This window comes from Scyliorhinus torazame, chromosome 3, assembly GCF_047496885.1.
Source record: "Scyliorhinus torazame isolate Kashiwa2021f chromosome 3, sScyTor2.1, whole genome shotgun sequence".
Taxonomy (NCBI): Eukaryota; Metazoa; Chordata; class Chondrichthyes; order Carcharhiniformes; family Scyliorhinidae; genus Scyliorhinus; species Scyliorhinus torazame.
Window position 1 is genome coordinate 217,693,706 of NC_092709.1, and position 13,803 is coordinate 217,707,508.

The 13,803-nt window shown below is 46.7% G+C and overlaps 1 protein-coding gene across 8 annotated transcripts in view; it reads left to right on the plus strand.

Annotated features, from left to right (window-relative positions):
- Positions 1–13,803, plus strand: part of pcm1 (pericentriolar material 1) — a 313,048-nt gene that overhangs the window by 30,002 nt on the left and 269,243 nt on the right. The gene's annotated exons all lie outside the window — the stretch shown is intronic.

Genomic DNA, 13,803 nt, shown 5'->3' on the forward strand with positions numbered 1-13,803 from the left:
AATGAAGTTACTGTGAAAAGCCCCTAGTCGCCACATTCCGGCGCCTGTTCGGGGAGGCTGTTACGGGAATTGAACCGTGCTGCTGGCCTGCCTTGGTCTGCTTTCAAAGCCAGCGATTTAGCCTTGTGAGTTATCTTTTTGTTAAAACTAACTTTAATTTAAATACAGAATTAACCACATTATCATCAAAAAAATAGCTTTACAATTATCAGTTAAACAGTTCTTAAATGAAAAGAAAAACTTGCACTTATTATCTACACCTGCCACAAATTCCAACACAGTTCAAATGCCACTAACAAATAAAGTTAACAAAACAGGTTATTTGCTTATCTGTGTAGAGATGTTTGGAGAGAGAATGCTCAACTTAACCGTATTTGGCAAAAACTGCTGCTCAACGTAAAATCTTATAATAGACTGACTGCAAAACTACAGATAGATTTGGCCCCTCCCATTAATTACATTATCTGTACCTCTTGACCTGCTTAGCTAAGACTAAACATCATTCCCTCAAATTATCTCCACTCCAGGGAATCTTCAGCAGTCAAAACATGATTCCAATAGCCCTTTATCTGTAACCAAGTAAGTGGTTGGAATGAATGAGTTAATAATTACAGCTTTAGTAGACACGCTGCCTGTAGGTATTTTAAGCTAGGGTTTTTAAATTACTGCAACAGAATACAAAATATGATATATAATAATTTCTACATTAATCATATTATGCACATGCAAATTATTGCAAATGGTGTCGACATGTACAAAATACAGCTCCCGGCCCCATAAATCACCCATAGGCGCGCCGGTACAATAGTCCAAACTTCACCCCCTTGTAGCTGCTGCCTTGATCTTATTTAAAAATTACCCTCTTCTTGGCCAGTGCACTCGGGTCCTGGCACACGTGAATCTCACTTCCCTCCCAGGCGCAGCGCCTCGTCTGCCTGGTCCACCTCATGATTTTCTCCTCATCAAGGAACTGGTGCAGCCGCACCACCATTGCCCTCGGCGGCTCGTTCCCCTGGGGCCTTCTCATCAACGCCCTGTGTGCTCAGTCCATCTCCAATGGCTGGTCAAACACACCTTCACCAAGCAGCGTCTCGAACATCTTCCCCACGTACACGCCAGCACGGCTCCTTCGCACCCATCCGGCAGAACCACGATATGAATATTCTGCCTGCATGACCGGTTCTCCAAGTCCTCCAGCTTCTCCTGCAACCGCTTCTGGTGGTCTCGCATTAGCCCCATCTCCGCTGCCATTGCAGCGAACTGTTAGTCATGCTCCCTCGTCAGCTCCTCCAACTTCTGGATCGCCTGACTGTGGTCTATCAGCCCGTCTCCACGCGGTCAACCACTGCCTTGATTGAGTCCACAGCTTTGGCCGGGTCCTCCAGACTCCTTTAGTTGCGGGTGAACTTCTCATTCAAGAAACTCACCAGCTGCTCCGTCGACCATTGAGCCGGCAGGGCCGCTCCCTGCCCCTCTGCCATCTCCACGTGTGTTGCCAGTTCCACACCCGCTTCAACTGACCTATTCCTTTTTCAGGCACTTCTGGTCCTCAGCTCCATAAACTAGGGGGCCAATCTCCTCTACTCACACTCTTACACCTTTTTCCGTCTCACTTCCACTTGGAAACCGGGGGAAAAGCCCAAAAAGACTGCCACGAGCGGGAGCTACCAAATGTGCGACTACTCGCTCCATGGCCACCACCGGAAGTCCCCTATAGATAGATTCTTGATAAGCAAGGGAGTAAAAGGCTAGATAGGAATGTGGAGTTGAGCTGACAATTAGATCCACCATCATCTTATTGAATGGCAGAGCAAGATCAAGGGCTGAGTGGCATGCTCCTGATTTGTATATCCGTATTCTTATTGTATGTAGATAATTTGTACTGGTGATCACAATCTCAAACATTGACTGAAGACGCAAAAGCAGGAGATTTAGTGAAAAGTCATGTGGACTATTAAAGGAAGACGTAGAAGGCAAGAAAAAAAGATTAGGCCATTTGATTGTTTGAGCCGATTCTGCCGCTCACAAGTTTTGGCTGATCAGCCTATCTCCCGAACTATTCCCATATTCCTGAATTCCCTTATTGCCCAACAATCTTCAGCCTCTGTCTTGAATTTACTCAACAACTTAAAGAAGAAATGCCCAAAGATGTTAATGAACTGAGAGATTTTGATGTACAAATGGAAATTGAGTTCAGGAAGTTAAAGGCACAATAGAGCGGTAGAAATTTGGACCGTATTCATATGATATAGTGTAAAAGTAAAAGCAAAATCATACATTTGAATAAAACATTGAGTACAATACTGTGTTATGGGCCAGGATTTAAAAACCCTAAAGTGTATTATGGAGTCCACCTGACCTACAACCTTAATGTTGAATTCGGCTAGGATGAGAGGTGTGATTCAACAGTCTTCCTGGACACTTTTTAATCTTAAGCTTAATTCTAAGAACTGAGTTCCATGTATATAAACACACAGCAAGAATTGTTAACAATATCAAACATAAAGACACCCCACAGCGACAGTAATCTATGTAAAACACTTAACGAACCCTCCTTAACTGTTCCAATTCCAAAACAAAATCCCATAAACCAAAAAACCCTTTTCAAGGGCGTGGCCCAGCACTCTGCATTCTCACTTCAATAAGACTGGCTTTTCTTGATATTCTGACCCCGTCTCACCAGCAGGTTTAAACCCTTCCAGGAAGCAAACTATATCTAAAGGCGCCACCAAGGTGATTTTTACTTAGTCCCCTACTATACTCCCTGTACACACATGGCTGGATGGAAAAATTTGGTTCCAACCCCATCCACAGGTTTGCTGACGATACGACCATAGTGGGCCAGATCGCGAATAACGACGAGTCAGGATCCAGGAGGGAGATAGAAAACCTAGTAGAGTGGTGCAGTGACAGCAATTTATCCCTCAATGCCAGCAAAACTAAAGAGCTGGTCATTGACTTCAGGAAGCAAAGTACTGTACACACCCGTGTCAGCATCAACGGGGCTGAGGTGGAGATGGTTAGAAGCTTCAAATTCCTAGGGGTACACATCACCAAAAATCTGTCCTGGTCCACCCACGTCGACGCCACCACCAAGAAAGCACAACAGTGCCCATACCTCCTCCGGAAACTAAGGCAATCCGGCATGTCCACATTAACTCTTACCAACGTTTACAGATGCACCATAGAAAGCATCCTATCTGGCTGCATCACAGCCTGCTATGGCAACTGCTCGGCCCAAGACCGCAAGAAACTTCAGAGAGTCGTGAACACCGCCCAGTCCATCACACGAACCTGCCTCCCATCCATTGACTCCAGATACATCTGGGGAAAGCGGGCAGCTTAACCAGAGACCCCTCACACCTGGCTTTCACTCTTCCAACTTCTTCCATTGGGCAGGAGATACAAAAGTCTGAGAACATGCACAAACAGACTCAAAAACAGCTTCTTCCCTGCTGTTACCAGACTCCTAAATGACCCTCTTATGGACTGACCTCATTATCACAACCCCCCCCCTGTGTGCTTCACCCGATGCCGGTGTTATGTAGTTACATTGTGTGCCTTGTGTTGCCCTATGATATATTTTCTTTTCTTTTCATGTACTTAATGATCTGTTGAGATGCTCACAGAAAAATACTTTTCACTGTACCTCGGTACACGTGACAATAAACAAAAATCCAAATCTAAATTGCCACTTCTGAACTTGGGACCACCTTCACTCTCAGCACCTCAAACATCACGCCAGCGAACCTCCGCCAGAATCCTTCTAGCTTTGGACAGGCCACAAAACATGTGGACATGGTATGTGGGGCCCCCAGCGCACTGCCCACACCTATCCTCCACTCCCTCAAAAAACCTGCTCATTCTGGCCACCATCACATGCGCCCTGTGAACTATTTTAACTTGGATGAGGCTAAGCCTAGCGAATAAAGAGGATGCATTTACCTTTCTCAGAGCCTCCTCCCATAACAAGGTCTCCAGCACCCTCCCCAGCACTTCCTCCCACTTCTGCTTAACTTTTCCTGTTGGGGTGCCCTCCCAGTCTTTGTCAACCTTCGACACCCTGCCCCCATCAACTCCTGCTTTCGACACCACTTTGTCCTGCTACCCCAGGGGCGGCAGGTTAGGAAAGGAATACACCTGTTTCCTCATGTAGTCCTGAACCTGTAAGTACCAGAACCCATTAGCGCTGGGCAGCTCATACTCCCCAACCAACCCCTCCAAGCTCGAAAAGCTGCCCCCACAAACAGGTTCCCAAACCGCTCAATTCACACCTGCCTCCGCCCCCGGAACCCCATGTCCAAACCCCCCAGAGCAAGCCTGTGGTTCGCACAAATCGGAGCCCAAACCGAAGCCCCCGCCACTGTCTCCACACCTTCAGGTCCGCCACCACGACCGGAATTGTGGAGTACCTGGCTGGCAAGAACGACAGAGGTGCCGTCAACAGTGCCCTTACACAAGGCTACCTCCATTCCCTCCCTCAGCACCCACTTCCTTCCCATGATTGTTTGCTGCCCAGTAATAGTTCATTAAATTTGCAGGGCCAGCCTGTCCCCCACACCCAGTTCCAACAGCACCTTCTTCACCTGAGGGGCTTTCCCTGCCCACACAAACCCGAAAATCAACGAATTGATCTTCCTAAAGAAGGCCTTTGAAATAAAAATCGGAAGGTTCTGAAGCACAATTAAAAACCTCACGAGTAACGTCATCTTCACTGACTGCACCCACCACGCCAATCATAACGGGAGCACCTCCCACGTCTTAAAATCCCCCTTCATTTGTTCCACCAACCGGGACAAATTCAGTTCATGTAATTGCTCCCGTCCCCGCGCCACCGAGATGCCCAGATACCTGAAACTCGCCCCCTCTACCTCTCCTGCCCCCTCGCCTGGATTGGGAAAACCTCACTCTTCCCCATTTTAACTTATACCCTGAGAACCGGCCAAGTTGCACCAAAATGTCCAATGATACCTCCAATGCTTTCCAATGGGTCCGATATGTAGAGCAACAGATAGTCTATATTTTGTGAGACTCCCCCCCCCCCCCCCCCCCCTCGCGCACTATCCCCTGCCCTCTGTTTGACGCTCCTGAGGGCCACTGCCGGTGTCTCTTATTGCCACGGCAAAGAGCAATGGGAAGAGTGGGATTCCCTGCCTCGTCCCACGATACAGCCTAAAATACCCCGAGCTCACCCGATTCGTCCTTGCAGACGCCGTCAGCTAATACAACAGCCAGACTCAGTCCACAAGCCCCAATCCGAATCCAAACTGCCCCAGTACCGCCCACAAGTATTCCCATTCTACCCGATCAAAGGTCTTCTCCTCATCCACCGCAACCGCCACCTCCCCCTTCTTCCTCGCCTCATTGATGCCCTTGCCATCAGGGGCCCCAGGTCACCCAAAAAGTTTTAATAAAATTCCACGTGACCGTTTAACTGGCACATTCAGCCCCTTCATGCTCCATATGTCATGCTCCATGTGACCAGCCTGGTCGGAGGGCAACCCGCCCCCACCGCTGCCGCCGATCAACCATACCCCTTCCAGGCCCACACTCAGATGTCCACCATCACCACTCCCTCCCATGCTGCGCCCCAGCGACAGCACCTTTGTCAGCAACCCCCTCTTCCCTTAAACTAAACACCTACTTCATCTCCCTCTGCTACACTAACCACCTCATCACCCCCCACTACACTCCCATTAACTAGCCCGCCCAGCTTGTCCAGCAGCCCCGCCAAAGGCACCTAAACCTCCAGCCCCTGCTGATTCTCCCTGCCGCCCCTGCTGATTCCCCCTGCCGCCCCTGCTTGCACATCTTCCAAGCAGCAATGAAACAAGAAAAAAAAAAAGGTGCACTCCCCCCTCAATCGCGACAAAACATCTCGAAGAAGAAAACTTCAACAACTAACAAAAACAAAGATCCAATAAGAAGCGAATTGAAAAAACCACCCATCTGCTCATACCTCCTCCACAGTTCAATGTTGACCATCCCATGTCAGTCCATTATCCCTTACAAATTCTATTGCCTCCTCTGGTGTTCCAAAATAGTGCTCTTGGCTATTAGAAGTCACCCTGAGGCGGGTAGGGTGCAGCATCCCAAACTTCACCTCCTTTTTAAAAAGGGCAGCCGTCATCTGGTTAAACCTCCCCCCCCCCCCCCCCCAAAACCGGGGTCTGCGCCCAAGGCCTGGTACACCCGAAGCTTGCTCCCCTCGCAGGTGCACCTCCTCGTCTACCTCGCCCATCTCAGTATCTTTTCCTTGTCCAGGAACCGCTGAAGATGCACCACCATTGCCCTCGGTGACTGATTCACCTGCGGCTTCTTCATCAGCGCCCTGTGCGCTGGGTTGACTTCGAGGGGCCAGTCAAGGCCCCCTCCCCCACCATCTTCTCCAACATCTTGGCTACCTGCGAGCCCGCGCCCTCTCCCTCGATGCCTTCAAGTATCCCCACGATTCTTAGGTGCTGCCTCTGGGAACGGTTCTCCGAGTCTTCTCCATTAGCCGCTGCTAAGTCACCCGGATCACACCTGTCTCGGCTGCCAATGAGGCAGGCTGCTCCTCGTGCTCCCTCATGCCTCCTCCGCTTTCTGAATGGCCTGGCCCTGGGACTCCAGCCTCTGCTCCACCTGGTCAATTCCTGCTTTTAACGGCTCTACCGCCTTGGCTAGACCCTCCTTGGCCTCCTTCCTCTGTCGGCTAAACTTTTCAGTTGAAAAGTCCACCAGTTGCTCTGTCGACCACTGGGCAGGCAAGGCAGACCGTTTACCCACCACCTCTTGTCCTGTGGTGCACAAAGATTCCCTTGTTCCAGCTGCTCTGTTCTTCTTGACCCACTTCTGGTCCATGGATCCATCCACCAACCTCGCCAGTGGAGTCAAACGTTTCTCCAGCCAGTTCTACACCTCTTTTCTGCAAAAAATCCATCTTACAAGCAGGGAAAAGGTCCAAAAAAACAGCCTCGACCGGGAGCTGCCAAATGCATGGCCGCGACCGGAGTCCCGGATATGCTACATTTTTCTAGTCACTCATGCTGTTGTGACTTTGCCACTTGGTACTCTTCGGAGTGCCTCATTCCTTGGCACAGAATATTTTTCGACCTTTTTTTGACTTTGGCCACTCTGTCCTTGTGGACAAATAAATCATGGCGGTAGTTGCTGAGTTGTGATGACCACTGATCACAGAATAATACAGTGCAGAAGAGATCCTTCGGCCCATTGAGTCTGCACCAACGCATGAAAGACACCTGACCTGCCTACTTAATCCCTGCACTTGGCCCATAGCCTTGAATGTTATGATGTGTCAAGTGCTCATCCAGTTACTTTTTAAAGTATGTGATGCAACCTGCCTCTACCACCCTCCCAGACAGTGCATTCGAGATCGCCGCCATCCTCTGGGTAAAAAGGTTTTTCCTCAAATTTCCCCAAAACCTCCTGCCTCTCATCTTGAACCTGTGTCCCCTCGTAACTGACCCTTCAACTAAGGGGAGCAGCTGCTCCCTAGCCACCCTGTCCATGCCCCTCATAATCATGTACACCTTGATCAGGTCGCTCTCAGTCTTCTCTTCTCCAGCGAAAACAACCCAAGCCTATCCAAGCTCTCTTTATAACTTAAATGTTCCATCCCAGGCAACAACCTGGTGAATCGCTGCTGCACCCACTCCAGTGCAATCACATAATCACATCCTTCCTATAATGTGGCGACCAGAATTGCACATAGTACACCAGCTGTGGCCTCTGCAAAGTTCTATACAACTAAAACATGGAGTATTGTGCTCAGTTTGGTCCCCTTATTTGAGGAAAAATGAAGTGGCATTGGAGGCAGTTCAGAGGAGGTGAGGGATTTGTCATATGCAGAGAGATTGAACAGTTTTGGCCTATACTCTCTCGAATTTTGAAGAATGGGGGGAGATCAAATTGAAGTATACAAGATGATAAAAGGCATAGACAAAGTAGACGTGGAGTGGATGCTTCCTCTGGTCGGGCACTCTAGAACAAGAGGTCATAGTCTTCAGATAAGAGGTAGCAAATGTGAAATGGAGGTGAGGAGAATCAACTTCTCCCAAAGGGTTTGAATCTGTGGAATACGCTATCCTACTGTGTGGTGGATTCTGGGACAGTGAGTAAATTTAAGGAAGAGTTGGACAGGTTTTTAATTGGTAATGGGGTGAAGGGTTATGGAGAACAGTAGGACAGTGGAGTTGAAGGCCAGGATGAGATTAGCCATGATCGAATGGCAGAGCAGACGCGATGGGCCAAATGGCATAATTCTGCTCCTGTATATCTTATGACCTCCGTGCTTTTGTAATTTGTGCCTCGATTGATAAAGGCAAGTGTCCCATATGCCTTTTTCGCAACTCTACTAACCTGCCCTTCTGCCTTCAGAGATCTATGGACAAACACATCAAGGTCCCTTTGTTCTTCGGAACTTCCCAGTGTCAGGCCATTCATTTGATACTTCCTTGTCAAATTACTTCTTCCAAAGTGTATCACCTCACACTTCTCAGAGTTAAATTTCATCTGCCACTTTTCTGCCCTTTTGACCATCCCGTCTATATTTTCCAGTAACTCGAGGCACTCAACCTCACTGTTAATCACCTGGCTAATCTTTGTATCACCCGCAAAAGTACTGATCCTACCCCACACATAGTCATTTAGAGAAATGACGAATAATAGGGGACCCAGCACAGTTCCCTGTGGTACGCCACTGGACACTGGCTTCCAGTCACTAAAGCAGACGTCTGTCACCACCCTGTTTCCTACAGCTCAGCCAGCTTTGAATCCGCCTTATCAAGGAAGTGAAAGGTCGATTGCACTCTGTATTTATATATTTTTGTATTAAAGTTCATAGATAATATGCCGTAATGTTGAGTTCATTGAATTCTCAATCGTTTATATGCTATTTATGAGGTTTATAAATCAGTGACTGTATTGTAGTCTATTTGTTTTATATCTTATTTGTTGAATGATTTACCGTTGTGTGGTTGTGGCAAGAGATAGTGGCATTGGGAGGTGGGATTCAAAAATTTTCCAGTGAAGTCCAGACACAGCTTTTTCCCCATTTCAGCAAGGAAACACATGCAGTTGTTTGAATCTGTCAGAGTAACTTTGGTGCATTTTACCTAGTTTCAGTTCCTGTTTCTGAATGCATTTGAGTGTGTTCATATGCTGTTTGGCAATTCCAGTACCAAACAGGCACCATTTATTTAACAATGGGTCTTGCATAACTATGAAACACAGTGAGTAAGCCAGTTTGAAATGTGTAGTGATGCTCGAGAAGACGTAACACTTCAGAATCACAGAAAAATACTGTGCAGAAAGGCCCTTTGGCCCATCGGGTCTGCACGTGAAAGGCACCTGATCTGCCAATCTTAATCCCATTTGCCAGCACTTGGCCCGTAACCTCGAATGATAAGACATACCAAGTGCTCATCCAGGTACTTGTTAAAGGATGTGAGGCCACCCGCCTCTACCACCCTCACAGGCAGTGAGTTCCAGACGTCACCACCCTCGTAACCAACCCTTCAACTAAGGGGAACAGCTGTTCTCTGTCCATGCCCCTCAGGCAACATCCTGGTAAAATGCCTCTGCGCCCGCTCCAGTGCAATCACATCCTTTCTATAATGTGGCGACCAGAACTGCACACACTACTCCAGCTATGGCCTCAACAATGTTCTACATAACTCCAACATGACTTCCTTACTTTTGTAATCTAAGCCACAATTGATAAAGGCACGTGTACCATATGCTCTTTTCACCACCCTATTAACCTGCCCTTCTGCCTTCAGAGATCTGTGGACAAAAATGCCAAGGCCTCTTTGTTCCTCAGGACTTCCCAGTATGGTGTCATTCCTTGAATATTTCCTTATAAAATTTCTCCTTCCAAAGTGTAACACCTCACACTTTGCAGGATTAAATTCCATCTGCCCCTTTTCTGCCCATTTGACCATCCCATCTATATCTTCCTGTAACCCAAGACTCTCAGCCTCATTGTTAACCACTCGGCCTATCTTTGTGTCATCCGCAAATTTACTGATCCTACCCCCCACATAGTCATCTAAGTAGTTTATATAAATGAGGAATAATAGGAAACCCAGCATAGATCCCTATGGTACGCCACTTCTGGCTTCCAGTCACTAAAGTAGCTGTCTGTCATCACCTTCTGTTTCCTACAGCTCAGCCAGCTTTGAATCCACCTTATCAAGTTCCGCTGTATCCCATGTGTATTTGCCTTCTTTATAAGTCTCCCATGTGGGACCTTGTCAAATGCTTTGCTGAAATCCATATAAACTACATCAACGGCATTACCCTCATCTACATACCTGGTCACATGCTCAAAAAATTCAATCAAATTTGTGAGGAATTACCTCTCTGACAAAGCAATGCTGACTATTTCTGATCAAACATTGACTCTCCAAGTGGAGATCAATTCTCTCAGAATTTTTTCCATTAGTTTCCCCACTACTGACGTGGGGCTCACTGGCCTGTAGTTTCCTGCCTTATCCCTACTGTCTTTCTTAAATAGTGGGACCACATTGGCAGTTCTCCAGTCCTCTGGCACCTCTGCCGTGGCCAGAGAAGAATAAAAAATTTGGATCAGTGCCCCTGCAATCTCCTCCCTCGCCTCCCACAGTAACTTGGGACACAATTTGTCCAGACTGGAGATTTCTTCACTTTTAAGCATGCCAACACCTCCAATACCTTGTCCCTCCCTATGACAACATGCTCAATAACCTCACAGTCTCTCTTCTCGAGTTCCCTCTATGCCTCTTCATTCTCTTGGGTGAAATATGTATTTAACACCCAGCATTGTCTTCTGGCTTCACCCACAGATTTCCCCCATGGTCCCTACGTTTTCTCTTGTTATCTTCTTCACATTGATATACTTATAGAATATCTTGGGACTTTCCCTACTTATACCAGCTAGAGATTTCTCATATCCTCACTTTGCTCTCCGAGTTGCTTTCTTAAGCTCCATCGTGCACTTTCTGTACTCCACTATTGCCTCTGTTGATTTTGCTTCCCTTGTACTTATTAAAATTCTCTCTCTTATTTCTCATTGTATCCTGAATATCTCTGGCCATTCATGGTTCTCTGCGTTTGTTGCCCCTTCCTATTACCCAAAGGGAACATGTGGGGCTTGTACTCTTCCCATTTCCCCTTTGAACCCCCCTTGTTGGTCCCTCCACATACCTGGGAATTACACGCCAGCGAGCCTCATGTCAATGGTGGGGAAACTAATGGAAAAAATCTGACGGAGAGAATCTATCTCCACTTGGAGAGGCACTTGGAGAGAAATAGTCGGCATGGCTTTGTCAGAGGGAGGTCATTCCTCACAAATTTGATTGAATTTTCTGAGCATGTGACTTAGGTATGTTGAGCTAAAAAGTTCTCTTGTATACGTTTTACGAACTCTGCGCCATCTAAGCCCTTAACACAATGACTATCCCAGTTAATGTGAAGAAAGTTGAAATCAGCCACTATAATTACCCTATCATTTTTCCATACATCTGCACCCATTTGCTTCTCAATTTCCCGCTGACTATCTGGGGTCTATAATAAACACCTAACAATGTGTTAACACCTTTTTTTTATTCCTAAACTCTACCCAAAAAGCTTCATTTTACGCCACCCCCAAGATATCATCTCTCCTTACTGCAGTAAATGACTCCTTAATTAATAGTGCAATGCCTCCCCTGTCCTTCCTGAAGATTCTGCATCCAGGATGGTGAGCTGCAATCCTGCCCCTCCCTCAACATGTCTCCGTGATGGCTACTGTAATTCCACCCCTTGCCCTTGACTAATCCGTTTTACCTGTAATACTCCGGGCATTGAAGTAGAGGCCATTCAAGTGGCAAAGCAGCCCACGCGATTGCCACCCCTTCCACAAACATTCAAACCCTCCATCACCGACGAACAGTGGTAGCCCGTGTGTACCATCTACAAGATGCACAACAGTAATTCACCAAGGTTTCTCAGGCCACACCTTCCAATCCATGATCACTACCATCCAGAAGGACGAGCAGCAGATACCTGGGAACCCCACCACCCGGAGGTTCCCTCCAAGTCACTCACCACCCTGACTTGGAAATATATCGCCGTTCCTTCACTGTCGCTGGGGCAACATCCTGGAACTCCCTCCCTAACATCGCAGTGGGTGTACGTACACCTCAAGGACTGCAGCAGTTCAAGGAGGCAACTCACCACCACCTTCTGAAGGCCAACTAGGATGGGCAATAGATGCCGGCAGAACCAGTGATGCCCACATCCTGTAAATGAATTATAAAAAAAAAAAAAAATCAGCCTGGTCTTTCTCTCCTGAAGCTTCCTGCCACTCTATTTCCTCTGACTTGATTGTTTTTAACAATGTCCCTATTCTGCTAACAGTCTACGTCCCCTCTAACTGCCAAATTAGTTTAAACTGCTCCCAACAGCACTTGCGAACCCACGAGCAAGGATGTTAGTCCTGCTCTGGCTTGGATGTAAACTGTCCAGCTTGTACAGGTCCCACCTTCCCAGAAACGGTCTGTGAGGAGCTGCCATTAGGTACACTTCCTGCAGATAGTCATCCGGGACCTCCCACATCTCACAGTTAGAGCACTGCACCCCGCTGACTGATCTATCTAGCACTAATTAATTAAGACAAAATAAATTAATAAATTTAGAACTAATTGATTTACATTAAAATAAATACTTATTAAATTTAAGTTAAAATTAACTTATGGTATCTTGTACTAGATTTCTCCAATAAATATTAAATGCTCAATACACTAATCTCCCAGTTACTCCTCTACTTAGTTAATTACTCTAGTTTTTAAAAATTTAGACCAGATTCCCAACCAGCCAATCGGGTCACACTTCCGTTTTTTTTGTTCCCATTCCCCGATACCCAACAGGTGAGTTATTTATACTTACTGTTTCGAGGCTGCTCCTTACCGAGTTTGCGCCAACTCTGCTCCCTGCCGACGAGTTAGATTAACTTCAATTTTCTATGGCCTTTCTTTGCTTGTCCTTGGTACTACCAATTTAAGCTCAATCAGCTCTCTCCCTTGCATCCTCAGCTGCAGCAGGGCAAGACCACTCTGAAGTTATATGAATTTTCTAAATCTGAACCGCTGCAAGTTTCCATCCAACAAACTCACCAGTATTGGCACTGCGCATGCTCCGGATCACAATGCCCGGGGGCAATTGAAATTTTCTATTTGCTATATTGGGCATATCACGGATTTGGTAATCCCAATTGATATCACTTTGAATGTAGGTTCCTAATAGCTTTAATGCATGCTTGTTGCATAATCTTCCTATTGTCTACTCTCAATTATGAGAGGGATATCAAGAAGTGTTGCACATGAAACTCCATTCCATAGTTTTGTACTTGAGGGGATCATTCTCCTGTGATTTGCTATTGCCCATTCTCACAACCAAGTGATTATCTCTTGCATGTGAGAGGTGTTGCTTGATTATGACACTCCAAGGAGGTCCGATCATCCACATGTTTAAAGCAATATATCATTGCAGCCATTGTTTTTGATTGCTGAAAATATATACTGGGGCATAATTTGTTTCAAAGACAAAAAACAATACAGCACAGGAACAGGCCCTTCTGCCCTCCAAGCCTGCGCCGACCATAGTATCTGCCTAAACTATGCAAGACTCCAACCAGTTTGTATCCTGTTGTATCCTCTGACAATCCTCTTCACTATCTGCAACTCCACCAATTTTTGTGTTGTCTGAGAACTTACTAATCAGACCAGCTACATTTTCTTCCAAATCATTTATGTACACCACAAACAACCAAGGCCCCAAAAC